The sequence below is a fragment of the Tamandua tetradactyla genome, chromosome 10 (genome assembly GCF_023851605.1).
Source record: "Tamandua tetradactyla isolate mTamTet1 chromosome 10, mTamTet1.pri, whole genome shotgun sequence".
Classification (NCBI taxonomy): domain Eukaryota; kingdom Metazoa; phylum Chordata; class Mammalia; order Pilosa; family Myrmecophagidae; genus Tamandua; species Tamandua tetradactyla.
Window position 1 is genome coordinate 39,614,405 of NC_135336.1, and position 26,055 is coordinate 39,640,459.

Sequence of the window (26,055 nt, forward strand, 5' to 3'; positions counted from 1 at the left end):
GTTTCCAGAGATTGAACAAGGTTACACACTGCCTTGTTGCTTCAGCTTTCAAACTGTAAACAGGTATCCTTTTCACAGTACAGTTAGTGCCATGGTTTTTGCATTTTGTACTTTTTTTTGCTGATTTTGCTGTTTGAAATTAGCACAAGCGTGGTGCTGAAGTGCTGTCTATTGTTCCTAAGTGCAAGAAGGACTTACAGGAAAATCCGCATCTTAAAGGTAAGATCAGTTCATGCATGCTGGCTGTGAGTTCAATATTAACGAATCAACAATATGCTTTTAAAAAGATTATCTTTAAACAAAAATACACCCAAGACAAGGATATGTGTTAGGTGGCAGGTAAAGGAAAATAAAATCAGAGGCTCACAGGACCTGAAACTCTATATTTCCCCTAGGAGTAATGGTTTAGCATTCACTACTTCAGTGTTCATGGCGACTTTACAGCTTTAGAGCTACCACAAATAGGAAGAATCGACTGTATGTGGTCAATCAGTTCATTTTTTCCCATCACCGCTGCCACCACCCTGGTCTAAGCTACAACTATAGTAGCCTCCTGCCTGATTTCTAACCCCCCATTCAGGTCTTTCTCAAAACCAGACTGTAAATGCAAACACATTACTCCCTAGCTTAAAACCTTTTAACATACTTTACCTACTGTACTTTTAACATAATCCTCAAAGTACATAAAATCCTTTACATTCTGGTTTCTTCCTGTATTAATTACACTGCTCTACCTGCTCTCTAAACTCCAGCCATAAGAGAGCCTTCTAACTTCTCCAAGACATCTGCTCTTTCTCATCTCCAGACCTTTGTACTTCTACCTACCACTCTATCTAATTTCTTCTCATTGGATCTCAGCTTATGTATCAGTTATTCCAAGAAGGTTTTCCTGAGCCCTAAGACTAGGGTAGATCCCTTGCTAAATAATGAGATGAGTATATAACTTCAAATACAACCTAATTAAAGTGTTCTAATAAAAAATCAAACATATAAAGATAATGGCTAAGTATAACTCAATACACTATATTTCAATATATGTCACATATAAATATACGTGTTTGATACTTAAATTAGGTTACCTTAATCCTACTTGATAGATACTCTAATTCCATTTTCTTTAGAGCCTTCTAAATATGAAATACAATAATATTCCTCCTAGTAAGATACTTTATCATTCATAATGAAACTATGGCTATTATTTATTATGAATACCTTACAGTAACTTACTTTTGGAAAATTCTTTGCCATTCTATAGGCCTTAAGGGTACCTTCATATACGTAGAAATTTTTAAATGTTTTTTAATTGACTGTGAAAAATAACAAAATGCTTTTATAATAAGGTACCTAAAGTTTAGGTATCCAGAAAATCTAAAGTTTTATGAGCTCCACCTAGTCCCTTAAAATAATAATAATAACAACAACAATAAACAATAACAAAAGAAACGCATGGAAAAATGGTTGTTGGCATGTACTATGTAAAAAGTAATGTGGTCGAGGCTTTAAAAGATGACACATTTTAAAAGGCTTTAAAAGATATAAGCAGTCTTTAAATGGCAATTTACAGAGGTTAGGGTTTTAAAACTTTATATTTAAAAGTCCTAGAACAAAAAAATATTTGCATGAATCTGTATTCCCCAATCCATGTACTTTTTAATATGCCATCTCTGATTTCAAATTAAATATGGATACCAGATACAGAGTACTACTCGAGAATTAACACTAATTCCCCTAATAATCAGACCTTCATCTATTTGATGTATTACAGCTTTCATGGCACTGTATACAAGGCCTCATTCGGTCCTCACATCCTGTTAAGAATACCTGGATAAAAGCACATTAACGAAACAAAAATAACAATTTATGGGGTCATAGGAATGGATTTCAGGGCACAAGATAAGAAAAGGAACAATCATGCAAAAATACAATCAGTATTAATCCAAGTAAATATGCTTAGAAAATAGACATTTTGCGACTATCATGTCAGGGCAAGTAAGGAATCCTAAAAGCATGGCTTCACATACTTGATAATTCATGTCGGCCTCGAGATTAATAAAACCAAGTGTTACCAAACTGTGAAGAAGGGCATACAATCAAACCCGAATCAGCCAAGAGGCTTGACAATAGTCTAGTTTGATCAACTAAATTTACTTATAAAGCCTTTTTGCATCAACCACTGCTATTGATGTATTAAAAGTATTTATTTTTGCTTTAGTAAGTATAAGAAAGAACATTACATCTCTCACTGCTGACTGTGGGTCTTACATATTACAGTCTGCCTTGTTGTGGGCATGAGTTCCCACTGGATCCTAATGAAGATGTGAACAATTGGCCTGACAAACACAGAGTGATCCTAAGCTATTTATACCTGGAAGCTCTTTTTTTATATAACTATATTGTTTAAAATAAATTTTTAAAGGGGAAAAAGTAAGCTTATTTTCCTATAAGACAAGAGTAGGAAAAATAAACATCATTACCTGAGCTTTTACTTTCTAAAGTAACAGGTACTCTTGAATCTATTCCATTTTCAGCACTGCTAAGGCGGTGAAATGAGTGTCCAAAGGCAAATTCTGGGGAAAAGGTAAAATCTAATTCTTATATGGAGAAGAAAACAGTATTCAAGAAAGAAGTACAACTCTCCAGGTATTTACTAAGTATGATTTATGTTCCAAGTAGGTTTTACGTACAAAGTACCTACTAAGCACTATGGCTATAGCAAGCCTTTCCTGCTTGCTCATCAGTTATTTTCAGCTGCAAAATGAAATTTGCCTAATCTGCCTCGCCCTTAATGTACAAAAGCTTTATATGCCTTAATTCATTAAGAACAAAGTGGTATTCCTCTACCATCAGCTGTGTGTGCATGTACATGTGTGAGTGAGAAAGAAAGAGAGAGAGAGGAGGGTAGTAGGAATAGTTAATTCTTCTAGAGAACCTCCGGAATCCAAACTCGTAAGAAAACTATTCTCTATAGGTAACTTAGGAATGCTGATAAGTTTTATCGCTATGGGAAGAAATCTAAATAAATAACAAATTATGAGTTGATGAGCTTATATATCAAAGGGCTGTGGGTTTACATATCAAAAATCTCAAAAAAGTGAAGAATCCAAGCAGACTTTTGTTTCCTTTCAGTTTTCTATAACATCTTATCCTAAAAGTAAAATGACATCAGCAGTTTCAGGTTGAGCCAAAGATCCCTGGGAGCCAGAAGAGCTGAATTTGGGTTCTAACCTTGATAGGAATAAACTGTGTGATCTTAGACAAGTCATTTGCTCATCTTTACATTATTTTCCTCTATTTCTGTCACCAAATACATCATGGCAAATACAACCCCTTTCCTTTTAAAAATAAAGATATTATACCAACAGTTTCAGAATCAGTATTTCAACCAAGTATTGACTACAAACATCAAGACTACACACACTAAGAAAAACATTAAATGGAGTCTTAACTCTGAAAAGCAAGTGCCATGTAATGAATCAGAAAGATCCCTGGAAATGATGGACCAAATTAACCAGATTAAATATAACTGTGAAATCAAATAAATCAAGTAGACCACTCTTTAAAATTACACTTACATGAATATAATAAACTTTTGGCATTCAGTTTAGGTACATCATTTTCACTGCATGGAATAACTGATTCATTGAGTTTTCCTCTTATGTCTCTCAAGGAAATATATAAATCCTGGAACTACAGGGGGAAAAAAAATTATTATACAAACACAAGGGAGGAGAGGCCTGACTTAAATGCATTTTGTGTGAAAAAGAACTCAGAGCTTGAGCTGACTACAACCTCAACATGAGTCGACAGTGAGACATGACTGCAAAAAAGCTAAAGCAATCTTAGACACTGCTAATAGAAGTATAGTTTCCAGAACAGCCTTACTGTCTTCTCTGTATCCTCCGTATCCTGTGCAGGGCACTATAAATCTAGAACGATGGACTCAGTCCCAAGGGTACACTATTGAGGAGTGATATTGACAAGCAAGTACAATTCCAAGAAGGAGAATGTCTTCAATGGAAAAGACCTTAGAAAACAAATACTGAAGACCGAAGGAACTAAGAATATTTAGTCTGGAAATGCTAAATCCTAGGGGAGAGATGATATTAAATATCTGATAAGCTGCTATGTGACAAAGGACTTCAGTCTTCTTCTGTAGAGACCCAGAGAGCCAAAAGGAACAGAGAGCAGAACTGGTGTTGGTATAGACCGTACCCAAAATGGAATAGGCTGCTTCAGTGCTGGAGATGTAAAGGTCATCCAAGTGTTGTCAACTCTGGCTACACATCTGAAGCATCTGGGAATATTTTAAAACCATCAATACCCAGGCCCCACCCCCAATCAATTAAATTAGAATCTCGGGAGGAGGGTCTGGGCAATGGTAGGTATTAAAAGCTCCCCAGGGATTTCTTCTGTGCAATTGCACTTGAAAATGACCAAGGTAAATACAGCCACAGTAGCCAGATGTCTCTGTGATGTGTAGAGGGGATTCCTTCTGGACCAAACCCTGATTAGTTTTACTTCTGGGATCTTTTCTACTTTAAAACCTTTCAATATTTTTCACTTATTAAACTCAAATTCAGTCTCTGTGATCACAAAAATTAGCTTCAACTTGCAAATATTTGAGAAGAAACAAAGTTTAAATGTTGCAATATACCTAAAAGGAAGACTTTAGATTGGGTTATAATAGCCAGCCTATTCTATTCAAGAATAAGAGGTTCTTAACGGTTTAAGAAAACTACTATTTTTGTAGAAAAAGGCCTAACCAGGCACTTTTATATGTAAATACAATTAAACAGAGAATTTAACTACAAAGTTCTGTAAAATAAATTAAAAAATACTAACACAAGAGTTCTGAAGTTTCTTCCACGATAAAATAATTAAATTTAAGCAGAAACTACTTCTTAGTTGGAATGGGCTCTACCACTAGTAGCTTAGCCAATGTACATGATAAATTGTCTCAGTTATATTTTCCTACATTAAAGAAATTTTTAAAGTTGTAACAATAGCCTGGATTTTCACCAGCCAATATTTAATTCTCTGCATCTCCTTCAGAATTGTTAATATTCTTGTTCTTAGCCCGATTCTCCTGATCACTGAATAAAAATGGTTATACATATTTCTTAGTCTCATTTGAGAACATACATCCGTTTATGTTCAAAAGCTTTCTGGCCTTGATACAGGTCAGGCAGCAACAGTACTGGGTTATGCTTCTAAATTTTAGCGCCCTCCCTTCAGATTTTCCCACTGAAATGTATCACTCTTTCTAAACTTTAAAACTTTCACTTTAGATTACAGTAAATCATCAACCATTTCCTTTTTGCCATCTGTCAGTGCAAAAAACTCCTAATGAATCTGAAGCTTCTTTTGGCTACTTGAAGGCTCTCTCTCATTAATCTTTGTCATGTGGTTCATAAATAATGAGAGACGTATTAAAGCTCATCATCTTGTTTACAGACAACCACCACCCAAAGAGCCTGGAATAACGCTGTGGATTTGACTAGAATTCTGCCCAAACGAGCATTTTAGGACTCCTACATGGGGGTGAAGTACATATTTAACATTTTTATCATGAGCTGGTTAACTGCACTACGTTTCAAGTACTGACTGTCCTTTCCACATCAAAACACTAGAAAGAATCAAGTCCTTACAGCATCTGAGTAGTTGCTGGACAGAAAGATTGCTTCACAGCCAAGTCAAGTCACCTTTCCATATTTCAAACACATACCTCTGACAGAAATGTTTTCAGTGCAGCAGTCTACTGAGCTGGTTATAATACCGGCACGATGTGACAACAAAATTCATGATGATTTTGCCTTTTCAGCCTGCCCCTTTCTTTTTTTCTTTCCTTTTCTTAAAATTCTTTCCTTACCCACCCTCCCCCCACAAAAAAACCAAACCAATAATACTTTCACAAAACCTGCCTCAGACTTATGAATATAATGCTTCCAGTGAAAGCAGACCAGCTTTATAGGAGAACAGCTTTCAAGAGAAGCAGGAAGCTGATCTGAGCAGCAGAGAGCAGGGATGGGGCGGAGCAGAAAGGAACTGAGCTGGGGGACAGCGAAGCACAGACAGTCCTGGCTGCTTCGAGTTACCTATTCACATTTTATCTAATAGCACATTCATGAACAAGGTGAGCATCCATCCTGCCATACCTTTTTTCCTTTCACAGATCTTTGCTGATCTGGTAAACTATTACACAGGGGAAAAGTGAGGCCTCACAGCCTCGCCAGAGCCCAGTTGCAGGGAAATGATGTAAGCTTCCCACCTCCCACCAGCCCCTGCTCTACCAATCCACCTCTACTTTGACCTGGTAAGATCCCCTCCCTTTCCCAGTGCCACTGCCCTGGGGTGGGTGGGCCCAAGGCTTGCTTAGCTGTGCCCTACTGTGCAGCAGAAAGTGTTTGCCAAGGGATAATAAAGAGTATTTTTGTTTTGAAAAAGTCTTCAATGAAAAAGTAAATGCCTTTTTATTTAAAAAATAATGCTGAGTTGACAAAAGCTAGTCAATCCCCAGAAGAAATAATATTAAATAGGATTGAGGTGAGGAATGCAATTTAGCAAGAGGCAGCAGAAGGTGTGAAGCAGCAAAGACTCTCATAGCGGGAATTAGGAGACACAGGTTTTACTATTCTAACATTAACTCTGTGACCTTGGATAACTGGCTTAACCTCTTGAGTTTATCATTTTCTGTAAGAGCTGTTCTAAATGTTATTTAAGTCATCTTGTACAACTGGTGTAATTTCATGTACTGATGCCCCAAATACATAAATAGACCAAGAACAAAAAAGTAACCTGTGATCAGTTTGTTGTTTACTCCAAAGTACAGGTAATACTTTATATTAAGCTATTTAAGATATACTTTTTCAAAATACTAGTAAATATGAGTAGGGTTAACAAGGGAATTACAGGGGAAAAAATATAGGCAGTTCAAGTATTCATTCTTATCTGAAAAATTTATAAGGGTTAGGAATACGAAGGTACATGCTCAGGAAAAGACAATTTATAAACAGATGCATGGAAAAAATTCAAACCTATGACATTAGCTTAAACAACATAAACCACCTTGGCCAGTAGCATTCTGAGTTTAAAGGAAACACATGTTTGTTTTTTTTTTAATTAAGAGCTGGAATATACTGGTTACTAGGACCACATTCTTCAAAACGGGATAGGCAAACTCTTCTAACTACAGGAGACTGTTTAAATGGCATGCAGCCGCACAAATCAATTCCCAGAGTCAACTTTTCTCAATACACTTTCCAAAAACCAATCTGGCCAGGATTGCATGCCCTGGAAAGTAGGTTCTTCTTTATACCTTCCCTTTTTCAACTCTCCTTCGCCTACTTTGCAAATTCAAGGTGCACACATTTCACCCACGAAACCCGACTCCGATTCAGTCTCCCCCCACATATACACATCCCTCTGGTGCACTGCTTGGGATAGGGAGAAAAAACCTGGCAAGACATGAAGGGACAATCAGAAATACTGGTAAGGAAAAACTGAATGGCCCTAATCACTCTTCTTTTGCAATTCAGGTAGTTTTGCCAATTCTTTGTTTCCAATAAACTAGAAGAGGACCTAACCAGGTTGTCAGCTAATAAATCATTAAAATCAATTTCAGATTATAGATCACTGTGATTTTGAATATGACCCAGAAGTTCAAAAATCTGAGTGGCACTGCTCTATTAATACTCTCATTCTCTTCAACTTATTTATGTAAACAAAATTTCACAGTATTTGTATTAAAAAAAGAATAAAAGATATGAAGTCTCTTTCTGTAATGAATAATATCTATCCATTGATGTATGAACTAACTAGAAGAAAAGCCATCAATCAATGCACTGAGATAAATTTCAATAAAACTGTTTTTTATCTCTAATATTAATTATCAAAATTTACAATTAGGGTATATTTTTTGATCAACTGTATACTAGTAATCATGTAATGATAATCTTTTAGAAAAATCACTTAGAGCCTCATGTTCACAGTAAAATAAATTTTTGTCACAGAAGGATGACAGAATGATCAATAATAGATTTTTAAATGTAATACATGAGGATAAAATTCAATGGGAAAAGCACAATAAAGTAAGACTTTGAGGAAAAAAGTTAAGACTAAAATTTCAGATTGCTGAACAGTATATTTGTAAACAGATAATGACAGGCACTGTAAAGCTATAGTATCTGACTCGAATATATTTAAGAAGTAACAATTTCATTAAAAATGTCAATATTTACAATGCAATGTCAGTTATACCATTAGCAAATGACTTAAGCTTATGAAGAAAAATTTTAGATGTCAATGAATAAAGGTATAAGGGAGATCCATAGTTTTTAAAATCAATTTACCAGTGAAAAAAGTTTAAAGACCACTACACTGGCATACTCTTTCTTCTGGTACACCTTTCAACTGTCACTATCGAGTAAAAAACGAACAATCTACAATCCTCAGGAAAAGAGATACTTTGAGCAACTACATTTTCCTGATATCTGGGGTTATATATTTTGACTATCAAAAGTTTTGTTTCTGAATTTTAAACTATTATAGATAAAAATCTTTCCCAAATGGGGTACTCTTTTCTATCTTCTTAAAGAGACGACATGAACACGCTTTAACATTTTATTAGTGTTCCCCTGGCAATTATCACTAAAAACAATCTTGCTGAGCATTCATACATAATACCCCCAGGACCTGTTGGAGATCCAGTTTGGATCTTTGCCCCATCAAGTAGGGGGATGTGGAATCTGAGGAGCTCAGTTGAATTCCAGGCCTGGCCAATCATAAGCTACTTCCCCTCTCAGCTACAAAAAAAGCTAAAATTCTCACCTTCTCTAACTAACTTTTCTCTCACAAAACTGAGATGAGTTTATGGAGGTGAAAGTGCTTTAAAAGTTCCATATGAAATTTATTATGTTGTAGGTTTTTCCCTCTCTTTTCATCAGGTTCTTACTACTTCTCACTACTGAGTGCCTGCAGGGAGCCCCTCCATGCATTCTAATTGCTATAGGTTGGGAAATTAGATCTATTTATTCAATACCATTAAAAATTGTTTTAAGTTGGAATAGGTGGGTCGTCTGTAAAGGACAAGTTTGTGACATTTATTTCCAAAGCACACTGGTTCTAGATCACTGATATTACCAGAAAGCTGAGTACTGAACAGTAAGATGTAACTATGTACGCTCTATCCGAAACCTCAGTCTCCTCTGACAGAACAAAAGACTCACAGAAGGGAAGTCTAACATATTTTTATTATTTTATTATCAAAACTAACCCCTCTCAACCACAGATAGATTCACATTACTTTGTTTTAATTATCTCCTCATCTAATGTTTTTGCTTTTATAATGTTTCATAGTACATCTATGTTTCAGTTTCCAAGATACTCATCCTTTGTCCACCTTATGCCCTGGACCCTCAGAGGCTCATTCCCAGAGCACCAAATGAAACTTTCCTTTCAGAAAGTAGCAAATAAAATTAAAGAACATCGGAGGTGAGGTCAGGCTTTAAAAAGTTAACTGAAATTACTTATTTTGTCTATTTAAAATGTCCGTAGCTTAAAGCACTGGAATAGCTAGACACCTTATTCTCTTCCATGAATTAATTTCATGTAATTATTCGTTTTACGTTCTCATTTGATCCTCTAAACAACTCTACTGCCATTTCCAAATTAATGATTGTGAAACTAAGCCTCAAAAATATTTAAGTTACTTGCTCAAGATCACAAAGAGAGCTGATGTAAGTCACAACTCTACATCCAGATGGAGAGTTCAGCAAAACTTCCCTAATACTTGTACCTGCTGCCCCACTGAAGGTGCTAGTATGATCAACAAAGAAAGACTGCAGCAAGAAGCTGTGGCAGTGTTCTGGCACTGATCTGTGACTCCTGTAGGGTATCATGTTACAGTCTAAAGAGCAGTCATTCTGGAGTCACACAGATTTGGATTTGAATCCAGGCTATGTGACCTTGGCCAAGTTATCTAACTTTTTTAAACCTCAATTTCCTCACTTATAAAAGTTAATAAACCCATCTATACGGCTACTGTGGGGATTAAAAGAACGTGTTCTTAGAAATGTGCCAGTTACAAACTTGAGTTTATCCAAGAGATGTAAGGCAATTTGCCTAGGGTCACAAAGAGCTAAGAAGTAAGAGAGACTAAGCAGTCTGATTTCAGGGCTCATATTCTATTATAGTATACTGCGTCTCTGGAAATGATTATACTTACAGCACTACCTTTATTCTCACCCTCATCATCATCATTGTGCTCCATTATCAACTCTCTACAGTTAGTCTGGAGGGCCTTAGATCTATGAAGCACTCCAGTGATGAAACATAAAGAGCTAGGAATTTAACTAAGCGAGACTGACAGAAGCAAGGGCTTAAGGGAAGAAGTCAAGAAGGAAACTTGTCCCTGGAAGGGAATAATGTGCAGCAGAACGGAGAAACTAAATGGAAGAATGAAATTGGGAATGTGAAAAAAATAACTACCAGATAAGTAAAAAACAGGGAGGGGAGGGAACTTGGCCCAAGAAAAACAAACTTACATTCATAGAAATAATTTTATCAAGTATTAAAGGAATACCAAAAATAAAAATGGTCAAAACCTGACCTGTGATATAATTTGGGGTATACTCTTTGTCTACTTAATAATTGTCATCTGATCCCTGGAGGAAAATGTGATTACTTTAATCAACTCTCACTGATGACCTGATATAGGCACAATGAAAAAAGCATTTGCCTCCGGAAGTATCAGAGCCCAGCAAAATATTGCAGTTCTATTTCTTCGGCAAATCTTAAATCACTGGCTAGTGCAATGATTTGTCTGGGTTCCTTTGGAAAATTATGTTTTGGGCTTTTAATTCACATAATTTTCATGTATATAGTCTGTCTAAATCTGAAGCCTATTATTTTCACTTAAAAGGAAGTGGGGAAAAATCACGATTTGCCCATTTCCCCCCAGGCAGCGTCAGGTTGCATCCTGTGTGCTTCTCAATGCTCTGTATGTACCATCACCAGAGAACTGATGGTTCTCATGTGTGACTGCAGATCTGTCTTCCCACCACCCTGTGAAATCCTACAGAAGACCCACGTCTTTACAACCAACGCACACAGTGAGTACACCATGGTGCACTTAGCAAATGTTGAAAGACAGTGTTTTCAAGCTTCTTTTCTGATTTCTTCAAAGTTACATTCGCCACTGAACTTAAAGTAGAATCCTCTCTCTTTGGATAGTGATAGTCACAGATCACTAAAAGTGATTAGGATTTAGTGGAGTTCATTGGCAATTGACTGGTAAAATAAAAAGGAAACTTCCTGGGGTTGAAGTTCAGCATCGGCTTTGCTTAACATATACCCAGTTTTCAGGAAAAGAAAATATATGTCTTAGGGGAAGGATCACTTAAAATTTATTAACCAGCCCAAGGGGTTTTTGTTTATCCCACAACATCCAGTGAAGTGCCTAGCACAAGGTCAGTGTCAAACACTTTTAAATTGGTTGATTGATTGTTGCTATTAGATCTGCTTCAGGCCAAATGCAGACTACCCTTGAACTACCAACAAGGGTGTTAAAAGATTGAGCAAAACACCAGTAAGTCTCTTTATTTTACTTCTCCCATGAGGTAAGTGGTACAACTTGACAGAAACTGTAGGCCTTTAAGGCGTGTGTATGTGAACAGGGGAGAGGGGAGAGGATCAAACATTATACAATATTCCAGAAACCGCCCAAATTACTATATTTTGATAAATCTAACCATATATGTTTGAAAAAGTTACCTTGGGAGGTATATAACCAAAATATTTGAAAGCAAGGACTCGAACATTATTCACAATTGCCAAGTCGGAAGCAATCCAAGTGTCCATCAACTGATGAATGGACAAATAAAATATGGCATAGACACACCATGGAATATTATTCAGTCATAAAAGGAATCAAATTTTGATACATGAGACAACATGGATGAACTCTGAAGACATCATATTGAGTGAAATAAGCCAATCACAAAAGGACAAATACTATACGATCTCACTGATATGAAATAATGGAATAATTGAAGTCATAGAATCGAAGCTAGAATACAGGTTACTAGGGGATGGAAATAGGGAATAGGAAGTTAAGGATCAAAATGTACCGAGTTCCTATTTGGAATGATGTAAAAGTTTGGGTAATGGATGGTGGTGTTGATACTACAACACTGTGAATGTAATTAACTGCACTGAAATATATACCTGAATGTGGTTAAAAGGGGAAATGTTAGCTTATATACATATAGTATTAGAATATAAATTTTAAAAAAATCCATGGAACTGCACTACACAGTGAACTCTATGTTAAATCATGGATATAATTAATAGCACAATTTTAAAAATGTGCTTTTATCAATTTATCAATTGTAACAAATGTTCCACAGGTCTATAAGGTGTTAATAATAGGATGGTAAATAGAAATCCTGTACTTTAAACCCACAGCTTCTCTAATAAAAAAAAGTTGCCCTGAGGCTACCGAAAATTATATGTGCCCATTTTTATCAATAAAACCTGAGCTCGTGGACACTGGTAAAGAAAGCAAAAACAATAAAGTAAAATGAAGTACTTAAATTAAAACTTTAGGTCAGATGCAAAATTCTATTTTTAAATGTTTCACAGTTCTCTAAGATTTCCTTGCACTATTGGATTCCAAGGGACAATGAGATTGAGCATTCGGTTCAATGCTGACATTATTGTACTAAATATAAGCTTGATACTTTAAAAATCAGCAATCTCACAAAGAACACAGTGATTCTAACATACCTCTGTTTACCTAAAACATTAGGGAAAAAATGGAAACAATAAGTAGATTACATTTTCCAACCTGAGATGCTTACATATTTTCCCAAATATCACAGTCATACTAAACTGGGGGATTATTAACTTCTTAGTGGGGTTAATCTCCTTAATATAAAGCTATAGTAGTCGCTACCTACAAATTAAGTTATAGACCCAATGACAAAAAAAATTCTAAAAAAACTGCAAAAATTTTGTTCCATAATAATTTTTTGGCAAAATACCACAAAAAATTCACTGGCAAGTTACAGAGTCTTTTCACCATATCCATTCAAAAGTTTTCCCTTTACTTCTTACTTACTAAGACCATTTCAATCACTTGTTGTACTCTGCCTCAACAAAACAATTAGTGTTAAGATCTTTAAAATAAATAGAAAAAAATTAAAATAAATACAATGTTATTAAGCATAGAAGTTGGGTCTTCCTTTTAACTGTGTACCATTACTAACAGCAGTATAATATCTGATAATCTTTATAATTTCCATGTACATAAAATAAATATACCACATTATACTTGACAGAAATATATTCTCACAAATCAGATTACATACATCATTTATTTAGGCTTCCTTCTACCCACCCAAGGCTGCCTGGCATTTATCTTGCACTGAGAGCAAGGTAAAGGTTACAAATGTCAGGTAAGCTTACATGTGGCTTGGAGATTAACAAATGGGGTTCTCTCAACTTCCTTTTTGGTGTTTTGCTTTTTTGATATAAAAAGAACCCAACGACTTCTGCTTCCTGCAACCTGCCTTGTCTATGGGCTCAGTCCTGGCCTTGGTGCCTTCAGAAGCCTGGTGGCATGGAGCCGTGCTGCAGTGAAGGGGCCCTGAATGCAGGAGGGGATGACCAAGCAGCTTCTTCCCAGGTCACAGATGATCCTGCTGCGAGAGGCCCGGTCAGCCTTGGGGAGGTCTGGGGTGGGCTGCCTCAGGGCAGTTCTGGTAGTAGTCGTGGGTGGTCACCAGGTAGTAGCCGTGGGTGGTTGTAAGGGACAGCTGCCATGTTCTTGCTTGTGTGCTGATGGACAACTGGGTAGCAACCCCTTGCGGGCCTCAGTGCACTATCTCGGGGAGCAAAGCCAGGTGCTAGGACACAGAGTCCATTTGCACAAGAGACCGAGGGAGACCATGCCACTGGGGAGAACCTACACCTAGGAGTTAGGGTGTCTTTTCTACCTGATATCTTTTCCCAAAGAAAAGGCTTATTTCTACTATACTTTAAAATATATATAATATAATTCTAAGGGGTCAAGTTATAAATGTTTAAGAAAGTTCCTTCTAGTACAAAGACATCCAAAATGAGTCTAAAATACACCATAACTCTTATAGGAATAAAATTTAGCATAACTATGTATATATTATCTTCATTTTTTTACTAATATTTACATAACATTAACATTTTACAACATATTTCACTTGAAAAAAATCACTGAGGTAAACAGTATTCCTGTTTTAAAGATAAAGACACTAAGGTGAAAGAGGTCAAATATCTGACCTACTTAAAAAGGGGGAAAGTCAAGATTTGAATTATGGTCTGTTACTCCAAACCAGATGCTCTAGCATATACTGTAAAGTTCTGAAATATATTTACTTATCAATGCCTCATAATTATATAAAATTTGGGGGGAAATTCTATATTCGTCTAAGATACTTCTTTTCCTTCCTACTCCCTTTTATAAAAGCTTACTGATTGTTCATGAACTTTAAATCTTTCAAAAATTTCATTTAATAGTCTTGAACTGCTCTCCTTAATTTTTTAATCATGGTTTTAATCCATTAGTTACTCTCTCATTACTTTATATAACTTCTTTACGGTCCTATAAAAAATGAAGCATGTTAAGGGGCCTATCTGGAAAGTGATTCAAGCTCACTCTTTTTCTTTACATAGGTCTCATAGCTTAAAAAATTAAAAAAAAAAAGTACCAATGAAAAGGAAAATATACTTTGAAAGCTATTTATGCAATTCTATATTTCATCTATGATTCTATATGTAAGACTATAAGAAAAAAATCTATCCAGAATAGCATTAATCTTTAGGAAATTATATGATTTCCAAGAATGAAAAATGCTTGGAAGCTGGTGGTATTATGGCTTGTGTTAGGAAGGACTGTTATGAAAGGTCAGTAACTAAGTTTCCAGTATAATGGAGCTGGCAAAACTGTGCCTTCTATTTGGACCATACGACCTGTGCTGCTATTGATGAGTGAAACCTTTGACCTTGCATTCCAAGGCAGCTTAATTTCTACTATCTGTCCCTAATGCAAGTGCTAAGTCATAAGCCCACTGGTATGGTTTTTGAATACAGAGTAAGTAACAAGCAAATAAGCTCTCAGATGTGAAACAGAAAGTCGAGCATACCACCTGGTCACTGAGAGAGAGGGGATTCATTTCTGTATGGAGGAGATACTCTGGATAGTGCTTAAACTTCAGTGTAATTTAAAGAAGAGAGGGACTGGTAAAATAAGAGGCAAATATTTAGAAAGTTAGAGTAAAAAAAATATATATATATATAAATACATGTAAACCATTTTCTGTTTAATCATATCATAAAGCATACGACTAATTGTTTGAGTTATAAAATTTTCATGTGTATAGCTCATCCAACCCTACTGACATAGGTCCCATGAAATGGTTATTTATGAAAATATTTTTAGAGATGTTTACAAAGGTTCATTTTAAGGAAATACTTGGTATTTGAAACGGTAAAACTTTATATTCTATATGTGAAGACCATAGACCTAGAAAAATGAAAGGACTAAGACCAGTAGTACAAAGGATGCAGGGACCATATTACAACCCAAAATGACGGCAAACAGTAAAAAGATATAAAGGAATCAATGAAAAGTCATAAAGCCAAATTCCCAGTCAACTGTCAAAATTACACTCTAAAACAAACCTTGTTTTGCTAGATCTTCCTCTTTCTCTAAATACATCTCTGTGCCTTTTCTGTGATAAAGAAGGCCAAAATTCTCAAAAGAGGCAAAGAGAGATTCAGAGATATTTCTGTATTTGAACAATAGTTAGGCTCAACTGCCTTCTTTGATATTTTTCCAGAGAAAAAGAAGAGCATAAAATTCTATTTCCGAAACTCTGAAAAGAAGTTGTGGTACTGCTCACAAACCAGTCCAGACTTCAGCTTTCATGCTCCCTCTAGTGGAACTTCTTGAAACAGTGCCAACTAGAATTACCTGATCACTGAAACCAGTTCTGATGAGTTGGAAACAGCTGGAATGTATGAATCAGTCATTGTCCATCCTTCTGTTACATTTTTATTTTTCAAATAAGTATATGGAGAACCAAATAACTTGATAAAAAAGGCAATTTGGAAACAATGGAAAGGACACTTGGTCCTTTCCAAGGAGAAAGAAAACCTGAATGACAGTTCAGAATTGCTATTAAAGTGCATTGACTTCAGTTGTTTTCTAATTATTTCTTCTGTAACTTTACTTTCTCAGTTCTTTTTATCAGTTTTCGGAGGGCAAGAACCAAGTATACTTTTTTCCTATCTTTCTAAGAACTCAGTAAGATAAAGGTCAAGCAGTAGATGATCAAAAGATGTAATAATAAAATGAAATAGTTCACTATTTTTCACCACTAAAGTCAAATTTAGATTATAAGTAGGAGAAATAGTGTGAAATGATGTCTAAAAGTTCTAATGTGCTATACCAAAATGCTCAAATGGTACTTTCATGGAGCAGAATAAATGGTATAAATGCAAACAAGTGGGTCTAACACCGATCTCTAATTCTGACAATACAGATGTTCTTTGCAAACATCATTTGTTATTTCTTACCTAACTTGGGAGACTTAATTTCTTACAGTCATGACTTCGCATTAGTAAACTATGTATCTTATTTTCACATGAAAACAAATAAATATTTTCTATAATCACATCAGAATTGACATTTTCGACTCTGATTTATTTACTTTATAACCCCAAAACCTGACACATAATAGGCATTCTGCTTTCAGATCATGCTATATGTCCCATTTTTACCCCATTCTTTTATTGTTAATTTATGCTAGCATATGCAAAAATAGAAGCATTTCCCCAGTTTATTATCAATGAACATAATCTTAATGACTGAATTATATATTTTTTACTAAAACTAAGAAACTCATGCACAGAAAAGTTAAGAAGCTTGAACAAAGTTATCCAGTTTATGAGTGGCACACTGGGATTTAAACTTTGGATGTGTAGTTACAGGCTTTCTCAAAGGATAGCACATATACCACACTCCTCCTTGACCCACATCTCATTCAACCACATTTGCTCCTGGCTTGTTCCCCAAAATAGAATGGCCACACCCTCAATAAAGCTTCCTTACTGACCTCTTTCATCCCTTTCCCTCTCATCCTTCACCTCTTTTTGTGTATGTTGTTCTTACAGCTCCCTCTTGTCTGCCTGTCACTTCTCCCTCTCTTGACTTCCTCAATGCCTAACCATATTTAAGATTTGGCTCATGTCTCTTCCCCTCCATGACAACTCAGAAACTTCATTCATTCATTTCAAATTGTTCAATAATTAGTTATTTAATACCAACCAAGTACCACCCACTGCTCTAGGCACTGGGATATGAAGGGTAACAAAACAAACAGGACTTCTAATATCATGGGAAGAAAATAAAATAAACAAAGATAATTCCTATTAGTTATTAGTTATAGATATTATGAAAACAAGGTGATTTCTGTACTGCTTTGGGTTGACTTTCTGCCAAATTGCTGTAAAATTGTGAATTACTGAAAGTAGATGCGATTGTTAAGTTCATGTGTCAACTTGGCCAGGTAATGGTGCCCATTTTTTTTTTTTTAACCGTTTGCTGCAAAAAGCTTTATTGTTCACACTTGGTTCAAGGCTTGTTAGCGGATGGCAGGGCAGCTGGTTAAAGAGATCCTCCTGGCTGGAGGGAGGGGCTCAGGCAGAAGCCTGGATGCCAGGGGAATGCAGAGGGAGGCCCCCTAAAGGCCTCTGGGCTCTGGAGGCTCCTAGTCGTCATGCTTGAGGACGAGCCTTTCTAAGAGATACTCGCCCAGCCCGGCCTGCGGGCTGGCCAGCCTGCAGAGGTTGGTCAGGTGGTCACCCATCTTCTTGATGAGTTTCACCTCCTCATCTAGGAAATGGTTCTCCAGAAAGTCACAGAGATGAGGTGTCCATTTGTTTGGTCAAGCAAGCACTGGCCTAATTGTTACTGTGAGGACATTTGTGGACTTAAGTCATCGGTAAGCTGATTGCGCCTAGGGCTGATTATCTACAGTCCACTGAGGAGACTGTCTTCAAAAATGAGATGTTCCATCTAATCAGCTGAAGGCTTTAAAAGTAGAAGTGATGATTTCTACTTCAGCCAACAATTTCTCCTGGAGAATTATCAAAAATCTTCATCAAAGTTCCCAGCTTGCAGCCTGCCCTACAGAATTAGGACTCACGCATCCCCACAGTTGTGAGAGACAGTTTAATAAAATCTCTTAATATTTAGATATCTCCTGCTGGTTCTGTTTCTCTAGAGAACCCTAATAGAATAGGGATTCCATCTCATGTTTAGAGCCTGGCACATAGTAGGTACTTCAATGATGAATAAATTAATGCATTTATAAATGAAGACTATGAATGAATGAATGATGAATAACTACCTCAAACATTGACTAAACCATTCCATCTATTCTGCTTCCCCCAACTATACTGTTAACTTCTAAAGCAAGACTTTCAAGCCTGCAGATCTGAGGGATCAAACTTGCCCACTGAAGGTAAAAGGGAACTTGTATGATTTTAGGTGGGTCATGTACCTCCAGTTAAGCCATGGTCCCCACTATTTCCTTTCTTCTTACTCAAGGCCCATTTACATATTCATGCTTCTTGCCTAGCTCCTGTAAGCATCTGCCCCTAGGTAGGATCTGATTTAGGACAGGGGCCCAAAGTTTTATAACTGACAATAGAAAGCAAATTGAAAAACGTTATAACATATTCTTAACTGCTTCTTTAGGAACTGTGAGAATAGCAATTTCTGTCCCAGGTTTTTTAAATTGTAAGAAAATCCAAATCATTCCAAGATGTGAATAAATTCTCAAAAACATTAATTTTTTAAACATTCAAAGAAAATGGCAGAATATATATTTTAAGTAAAGCAAGATCAAATGGCAAAAGCCTCAAAAGTGTGAAGTCATATCATTGGATACGATAATGTCAGACCATAATCAAGGATGCTGTATCCCAAACTTATTTAGTTTTAACAATAAAGATAAATCTGCACACAACATTGTGGACCTCAGTTTAAGGAATGTTAACTATTAACATTCACTTTAGGTGCAAATTTAGCTGCCAAAAATACCATAAACACAAATGGAAACTTTGCTCAGTTATAAGCTAACATAGAAAATACATTATTTATTATATATTATCATCAAAACTTTTTTTAAAAAATTCTCATCAAGAGCTACTTGACCTCTGAGGATAGAATCATTGCTGACTCTGAGTCTATGTTAAGAAGCAGAGATTTAAAAAATACAAATAAGTTTATATCTCAACAAATAAATTCAAGTGCATTTGTGGTAGGGGAATATATATGGACAATAAACTGCACATAGTAGAAGTTCATTCCTGATTAACATAATGCTAGTGATTCTTAAAACTTTAAAATCCCTTTGCTTATCAGCAACAATTCTCTGAAGGACATGCTAGTTAATAAATTATACTCTTTAAAATAATAGATAACTGCTATTTAAGAGAATCTTGTGGATGAATTATCTTAGACAAATAATCACTCCCTTCTTTTTTTAATCATTCCCCTTTTGTTTAGTAAATTCAGATTTTTGTACTGATTTTTCTTAAAATGAGGCTATTTAACTTTAAAGTTATATGAAATAGAATAAAAAAAAATGTTTCTGAAACTTGATAAAATTTCCAAAAACTGTAAATAAAGTGTGTCCCCAACCAACAAAACTAACAGAGTGAATTCTGAAGCTTTTGGAACATTTTAGTTTAGCTAGCTACCTGAATGCCTAACAGCTCTTTTCTTGCTTATATGCCAAAAGTTTTACGTAGGAGAGCACTAGTAAGACAGCAAGAATAGATCTGTTCTCCACTCATGATTAAAAACAAACAAGTAAACAAAGAAAACAAAGAGAAGGGACTCTCCTTTGTTGAAATTTATACCTGGAATCTGTCTGAAAATTAGTATCAATTGTTTGGAATTCGGGTAGCTATGGCTTTTGAAAGATGGCTACTTAACTAGCAGATTAGAATAATCTTTCAACAAGACATAACTTAATACTTTTTTTTTTTAAATCAATACTTCAAAAAAAATCTTAACATTCTCTGGATACCTAAATAAAACTAACTACAATGTTACTGCAAGATAAAACAGAAAAATGTTGTGGAAAACAACAGTTCTACATATGCTGTATGTATGTAGAAGATTCTTAAGGTAAAAACTGCAAAAAATATTATCAGAAGTATACTTATAATTTTGCTAGATGTTTGCAAAACACAGAAAGACCTTTAAAAATATTTCTACCAGATAAATCTTAACATTGTATTAAACAGAAAGTTTCCCAAAATATTAGCTGCCCTAATGAGCTAAGAAGAAATTATTGATTCCGCCTACATCTTTGAAATAAAGAATTGCTTAAAGTCAGAAAATCATTTTTGAAAAGAAATATTTTGATTCATATATATATACATATTACACTATAAACAATTTATAAAATACATTAAAGTATTTTAGTAATACTATGTTACACACTGATAGAACTAATCTAAATTTTACACAAAATATTTTAACAGTAATAATAATAATGAACCATAATTCTTTTTTAAAAATATCACACAATTGTTTTTCAGATGACATAGTACCTAAGAATTAGATTTAATAAAATGTATAAATTCTGCCCTGTTGCTGATAAATTATATTCTTATATAACACAAAGTTTTGCTAAAATTTCTGTTTACTTTCCTGCAAAGTAAAAGAAACAGCTAACTTAAGGACACTAAAAACCAAGTATGTATGCAAAGTATTATAAACTAAACATCAACTCAACTCAAATCCAAAGCAGAGGAGACCAATTAGCAAACCACTAATTATACTTTGGTATATTATTCTATTCTCAAAGCTACTTTTTAAAAATCTCAGCATAATTCCAGAATTATTTTCTGTCTATTAAATGCAAAGCACTTTAGGTCTTGGAAGGGAGAAGGACAGAAGAAAAGGATGAAGTCGTCCCTTCAGCTCAGACTTGGTAGGAGCAAGGCATAAAAGGTTAAGGGATCACAGAAGGGGAATTCCTGAGTTTAAATAGGCGTCATGAAAGAGATGGGTATGTTAAGTATAACCACAAAGGAAAGAAAGGATTCAAATGAAATAGGGAAAGGTCATTCCTTTCCTGGGACATAGGGAAGGTCTTCATTTTTTTTTTAATTCACTTTCCCCTTCTGAATTTAATTGTGATAATTTTACAAGAGTTTTATAAGAGAATGTATGATGGAAGATATTTTTAAGGCAAAACAGCAGTTTTTACAAAGGATTAGATTTAGTTTAGAGATTATCCTTAAAACTCATTCAAAAATTCATTTGCAAAAAAACAATTCAAAAAGATTAGTCTCAGGACAGGTAACATGTAGACTGTAGGTCTTCCACACTAAAACATTTATTTACATAGTAACAGAAGATTAAAATAATGAAATTGAGTATATCATTTAAAATACTAACCATTTAAGGTTTAAAAATACAGGATATTTTTTTTCCTGATAGCAGTCATACGTTTTTTGTAAATTATTTAACTATTAAGAATTCAACTAAAGTTTAGTGTGCTTGACATTAAAAGACCATGTTCCTTTACTAATTAAATTCTACATGGAAATCTTACTCTTCGACAAAATAAAACAAACTCAGCATTGTCATCTTTGCTACTTATTTGAATGTTCACTATTATTCTTATATCAGCATGGTCATGTGAAAATATATAATTTAAAATACTGAATGAGGATGGTGAGAATAATAAAACTTCAATTAACAACAGAAAAAAAACCCTTTGGATTTAAGAATTTATCATTTTTCCCAAACGCTTGTAAAACAGAAGCAATATAAATATTAAGCTAAAGTTCTATTTTATTAAAAAAAATCAATGCATAAAGTCTATTTTATTACATTAACCTTTCATAACTTCCTATATTTGAAAGTAGACTCTAAAACTGATGTCAAATTATTAAAACAAACTAAGCCCAATTAACCACCTATATAATGCCATAAGTAACTCAACTTCTACATGAAAGATTACTGGCTTTTTTAAAAATCTGCTACACTGATGCTTTAAAATGAGCTTCTCAAGTACATTCCAAAGTTACATGAAGTGGAGGTGTGTGTGTGTGTGTGTGTGTGTGTGTGTGTGTGTGTGTGTGTGTGTGTGTGTGTGTGTGAGTGATAACCAACCACTGCCAGGAGTATATAATTATATAATTAACAATAACTACGTTATTGTTATTGCTAATAAATAACCAACAATAATTATGGTTATTGTTAATAATAAACAAAACTTCAAAATTTGTCAACTCATGTTCCTAAAACTAGATATGAAAATTAATTTTATGGAAAACAACAGTAAAACTAAAGATACCTGATTCTTCAAAGTTACTTTCCTTAATGTCCCCATAGGACACCAAAGATACAAATAATCAAATGCAGACAGAGAAGAGAGGCATGCAGTTCATACAACTGACTAAAAGCAAAAGAGTGAACAGCTCGGCCCGCTGCGCAAACTGGGGAAGAACACATTATTTAAACAGTGAGGATTAAACTCCCTTAATTTCTTCTCTCTAGCAATGAAAGAGGTTAAGTGTCTACGTTAAAAGAGGCACAAAGAAATCTGTTGGGATGGGAGGGACTACAGAGCATCCATCAACATTTGTTTTGAAAAGACCTGCCAGGCTCTTAGGAGTTACACTTAAATAATGTGACCCTTCCAGACAGGACAATAAGGAAACAGATTAGACCATTCAAGGGGTGATTCATCCTGGGACACATGGGGAGAGGAGGATCCAATTAAAGCTTGAACCCTTTGTGTTTGCCTAAGTGTCTAGGCAGCTCAATCCACAGTCCTGTAACTAACTAGTGGGCATAAGGCACCTACTGTCCCAGGACAGGTTACTAAAGGAGGCTCCAGCAGGAGGGATAAAATGCCCAAACTATCTCAGGCAGACATGCAAACAACAGCACCTGCTTTTCTCCTCTTGTCTGATCAGAGAACAAGTCCACCCAAATGCTTACTCGCCCCTTACAAGACCTATCATCTGACTCAGATTTTGAAGAAAACTCCTAAACACAAGCAATATAATGAAACAATGAAAAGCGGATTTTTCAAGAAAAGTAGCTCGCCTATACAACTCTATGGAAACACATCATGAAAGTGAGAACACATGCATTCTACACATACAACTCCTCTTTGCATTTGTAATCCCTCTTGGTTTCGTCTCTGGTCCCTAAACCATGCAATGGTTGGAGTATAAAACCAGAGGGTCCTTCAGGATCCATAGGATGACTGTTAACATTTACAAAATCTTTGGGAGATCAATATTTGAACCACTACCTTTTTAAATACCTCAATGCCCTCAAGATTAGCTCACCCTGATCAGGAAGCTGCTGGGTACAAATGCCTCCTGCTCTATGGAATCTACCACTCTCTGCATTTCACAGGATGGGGAAAATGTGACATATGGGTGGTAGCCCACCCTCTCTCTGGCCACAGGAGCAGGAGGGTTTCTACTTTTCCTCCTCTCACTGTGAACTTCTGGGCTGACTTGAACAGAGGAGAGAGCACCTCCCTGTAAGCAGAGTGTGCTGTGCTTCTCCCTCCTTCCTGCAGATGGAGTAAGACAAGGAAAGAATCTGCCCCAAGGCCAAGAGCCCTTCTGCTCTTTAAGTAGACAGACGGGAAAAGGAAACAGCAAAAAGCTCCTTGGTTCTGGAAAACGAGAAAAGCAGCAAATGCAGGTGCTATTGTTTTCCAAATACTGTAAAATTCTAACCTGGCCTCTAGTGCATATAATATGTACACACAAAATCTGAGAAGAAATAGGTTTTTAATAACTTTATCAATTGACAAATGAAGTTTAAACCCCACTCGGTCTTCCAGGATCATGTTTGGGTCCCCACTGACTGGAACACAGGATGGTAAAATGTCCTCTACTGAATGAATTTATATTCTAGTTGCTTTCCTGTCTGTAGCTCCTCGCTGTTGCCTGGAAACAGGAAACCCTTCCCACCTACATGCTTCCTGACTACTCCCCTCGTGTCTCCCTCTTACAGTGCAGTGAATGTACCTGGCCATGCTTCCAGATACTGCTTCTCTTTAAGAGCTAATTCTTTTAAATAGAGCAATGGTAGGAATTTTGCCATTCAGCTGCTTAGGGGAGAACATTCACTAGCTAAAAAAATTAGTACTGAAAACTTAAAATTGTTTAGGCAGGAAACCAGAAAAATGTACTTTACTTGAAAGCATTTAAAAATGGTGAATGTTAAAAACGAATGCATTAAAACTGTGCATCAGTCATATTGGTGCTCCCTTAAATTCAACAGCAGCATCACATCAGTTGCTAAGCCCCAACGTGCCTAATCACCTGCTCTTCACTTGTTCCAGTCCACTCTTTTCTACCACTGCACTTTATGCATTAATTCATTTTCATTTAAAATTATTGCAGCAGCAAGAGCTACTGCTGTTATTATTATTATCAGTTACTGAGAGAATATAGTGTGCCAAGAAGTATAGATGTTATTTACATATTTTCTCTCACTATTCCTCACAACAGTCCATGAGGCAGGCTCTGATTACTCAACCTTAAGTTGTTGATACTGAGGGTCTATAAAGTCTAAGTAACTTACCCAAAGTCAAACACACTTAAGTATCAAATCTCTGTCCTAAGAAGACAGTAACATAACATCTTCACCATCCGATCCTTCCCTTTACTCCTCTCATATTTTCCATTGGAAATGTCGTTTTGAGAAATTTAAAATCAAAATAAGTTTACTTCCTTGTCAGGTGAATCACAATTGTGCTTCACACTCACACCGACCATACTGGAATCCACTGCTCCCCTTTAGAGAAGAACAGGTTTGTTAGGGATCTCTTTCAGTGTTTTTCATTCTTTTTTTGGGGGGGTGGGGTGCATGGTCCAGGAAGCAAACTCAGGTCTCCTGTATGAAAGACGAGCATTCTACCACTGAACCACCCGTGTACCCTTCATTCCATTTTTTTATTATTAGAGAAGCTGTAGGTTTCCAGCTGCCATCTTTCCATAATACATTCCCTTTTTAATGTTTTAATTAACAACATTAATGGCAAGAAATTTTATCTGCCTTTCAGAAATGCAATAAAAAGTAAATTTTTTCATATGATTTACTGTTTATAAAGAGTTGTGGGAGGAAAAAAATTATAAGAGAAGCTTTGATCAGGACCTTGTATTCAAAAACACAAGACCCTAATACCAAAACAAAACTCACAAGGTTAAAATAACTAACTACTAGCCAGCTAGGTAGGTAAACACACACATACATACATATATGCATAAGACATACAGATATTTAAAACTGCAGATAAAATTCTAAAAAGCAGTAATTTAAAAATCTCATTTAATATGCAAAAGTTTGTTATTTTCATAAATTTGTTTCCTTCCCAATTAAAGATGCTTAGAATTGTTGGCTTGTACCTAAGGAATAGAGAATGTCAGAAAATAAACTTGCATCAATAAAGGTATTCAACTTACAACTTTTCCCCATTAATGCCCCTTGTTTATAATTTCTTTAAATCTTCTCTTAAATTTTAGCTTTTATTTACATTAAATACACAAACAAGTTTAACTACACCCCTAAAGTGCAAGTGAAAATCAGAAACTGCCATAAAGCTAGTGAACCAACCACCTTAAGGCTCATACGGTGAAATTATCAATTGTTCATCAGAATTTCCAGATGCTATATTGCCTGGTAAAAAATAAAAAAGTCAGTTACTCATTCAACAAAATATAGCTAGTAGTTTCAGCCTTTTGAAGAAAGAACTTACATTTGTCTTAATAAATTATAAAATAGCCATTCAATTCTACACGAATGCTATAGGCAGGACTGGGTTCCCAGAAGCACTGTAATTTACCAGCCACCTCAACTTTAGCATATCGCTTGTCTTTCCTGAGCCTCAGTTTCCCCATGCCTGCAAAGATACAATGCCAGCCCTAATTATACCAACAGGCTGTTATAAAAATTAA

The 26,055-nt window shown here is 35.5% G+C and overlaps 1 protein-coding gene across 12 annotated transcripts in view; it reads right to left on the reverse strand.

Annotated features, from left to right (window-relative positions):
* BBX (BBX high mobility group box domain containing) overlaps nucleotides 1-26,055 on the reverse strand; it is a 285,719-nt gene that overhangs the window by 202,211 nt on the left and 57,453 nt on the right. Inside the window, exon 1 of one of the 12 annotated variants that reach the window (XM_077118489.1) lies at nucleotides 6,156-6,200. The exons of 10 other annotated variants lie outside the window; for them this stretch is intronic. The gene's annotated coding sequence lies outside the window, so the exon portion shown is untranslated. Of the gene's footprint in view, nucleotides 1-5,725; nucleotides 5,824-6,155; nucleotides 6,201-26,055 lie in introns of those variants that run through there. One more of the 12 variants, XM_077118490.1, reaches the window with a different exon arrangement.